At 45.0% G+C, this 2,388-nt stretch overlaps 1 long non-coding RNA gene across 1 annotated transcript; it reads right to left on the bottom strand.

Moving 5' to 3' along the window:
• Positions 1–450: 450 nt before the first annotated feature.
• LOC139838389 (uncharacterized) lies at positions 451–1,104 on the bottom strand. The gene is made up of 3 exons (XR_011754706.1): positions 980–1,104; positions 690–872; positions 451–574 (listed from the first exon to the last, which is right to left on the bottom strand). It is a non-coding gene; the product is annotated as an uncharacterized lncRNA (long non-coding RNA).
• Positions 1,105–2,388: the final 1,284 nt, after the last annotated feature.

Genomic DNA, 2,388 nt, shown 5'->3' with positions numbered 1-2,388 from the left:
GTCAGCAGGTCGCGGCAGCCCTCCAGGTCCAGTCCGTTGGATTTGAAGAAAAATATCTTGGACTGCCGGTCCCTGAAGGTAGAATGAAAGATGGGAAATTCCAACCCGTAAAAGAGAAAATAAAAAAGCGTGTGACTGACTACTCTGAAAAGTACTCGTCAAGCGGGGCAAAGGAAGTACTCATAAAGTCGGTTATACAGTCAATAACAACTTACCCAATGAGTGTGTTCAAATTCTCAGCGGGCTTATGCGAAGAGCTAATGAAGCTAACAAGGGACTTCTGGTGGGGAGATGAAAACGATCGCCGACGAATCCACTGGATGAGCTGGGACAAACTCACAAGGAGGAAAGGCCAGGGAGGCATTGGCTTTAAAGATCTTCACTTATTCAACCAAGCCCTGTTGGCAAGACAAGCCTGGAGACTAATTGCCTTCCCGGACAGCCTTTGTGCGACAGTGCTAAAAGCTAAATACTTCCCCAATGGGGAACTTACTGACACTGCATTTGTAAAAAACCCATCCCCTGGATGGCAAGGCATTATGCATGGTTTAGAACTCTTAAAGAAGGGCGTCATCTGGAGAATTGGTAATGGAAGAAAAGTTAGAATTTGGCGTGATAATTGGATTCCCCGAGGTGAGATGAAAACAACGGAAAATGTGACAAACTCAAGAGTGAGGAGAGTGGCTAACCTCATTAACCAGGAAGACCATACGTGGAAGGAAGACATGGTGAATAAAATTTTTATGGCCCATGATGCTGAAGAGATCCTAAAGATACGCCTCCCAAGCTATGATACAGAAGACTCCGTTGCATGGACTTTGGAGAGTAATGGTGTCTTCTCTGTCCGAAGTGCATACCGGCTGGCACTTGACCTGAGAAATAATACTTCCCCCTCATCAAGCTCTGACCCAAGCGGGGACCGCAAACTGTGGAACCTCATTTGGAATGCCAAAGTTCCACCGAAGGTTAAAATTTTTACCTGGAAGCTTGCCTCTGACTGCCTTGCGGTTCAAACAAACAGATGTCGCAGGGTTCCAAATGTCCTTCCTACCTGTTCCATTTGCGGCCTGGAAGATGAAACAGGTTACCATGCTACCATGACCTGCACGAAAGCGAAGGCCTTACGACAAGGCATGAGAGATGTCTGGTCCTTGCCTGCGGAGACCGAACTAGGCTACACAGGAACCCAATGGGTGCTTATTTTATTAGATAAACTATCACCTGATATTAGAAACAAATTGATGTTTATTTGGTGGAGATCCTGGCACCACAGAAATGATATCATCTTCGGCAAAGGAGATGCATCCATTGGAAACTCGGTTCGGTTTCTTCAAAACTATCTTGTCTCTCTACAGGGCTCTCCAAAGGTATCCAATGTTGTTGACAGGAAGGGGAAAATGAAAGCTGATGAAATAACAGAAACTAAAGATGAAAGAGGCACACATGAGATGGAGACTACTCCTATCTCTATCTGGGAGAAGCCAAACATGGGATGGAATAAAATCAACGTTGATGCCAGTTTCATTGTTGGGAGCCAAAGTGCCTCCTGGGGCGCTGTCCAAAGAAACCACGAAGGTAAAGTTATTTGTTCTGCTTGGGGGCAAATTCCAAATTGCAAGTCTGTGGCTATGGGGGAAGCATTGGCCTGCCTTGAAGGGCTCAAGATGGCGTGTACAAACTCAGCAAACAACCTTGTGTTTGAATCAGACTGCTCCTCTGTTGTTCAAGCTTTCAGTCAACCAATTCGGGATAGATCGGAAGTGGGTCTTATTGCTAAAGACTTCTGGTGTCTAGCTCAGAGCAAAAACCATGTGAGATTGAAATACTGTAGTAGAAAGTGCAACAAGGTTGCTCATGATCTGTGTCAATTTGGTCGTAGGGAGTTGTGTTCGGGTGAGTTACAAGGTGCTGTTCCGGCCTGCGCGCTGAGATCGACACTGAATGATTGTAAGCAAATTGGTCCAAACTAATTAATACACAACACCCTTTCAAAAAAAAAAAAAAAAATATTGTTACTTCATATAAAAATAATCGCAATCTCTAATTTGTGCCTGGCCTCGATTGTATCCTATAGTGAGGTCACATGCATGGCCGGGCAATCTTCATCCAATGGTCTCTGCGAGTTTAGGTGTGAGCAATGCAAGCCCTCGACCACTCGGCAATTCCTGAGCTCATCCATGAATGTTGGGTAAGTGTTTTTTCGCTCAAAGATGATCAAGATTAGGTGGAGGTATGTGTAGGAATTGAAGGTTTAAAGATCATTAATGGCGGGGGAAACTTGATCTGCAAATGGTGCATTCCAAGGAGGAAGAAGACAATATATATGGTAAACGAAATCTGACCGTTGCCTAGCGCCACAGGATGTTTGACCGTCCGACATGGTCAGAC

Source organism: Lolium perenne, chromosome 3 (assembly GCF_019359855.2).
Source record: "Lolium perenne isolate Kyuss_39 chromosome 3, Kyuss_2.0, whole genome shotgun sequence".
Classification (NCBI taxonomy): Eukaryota; Viridiplantae; Streptophyta; class Magnoliopsida; order Poales; family Poaceae; genus Lolium; species Lolium perenne.
Note: the sequence above shows the minus strand (reverse complement) of the source record. Positions and strands in the feature narration are given on the sequence as shown.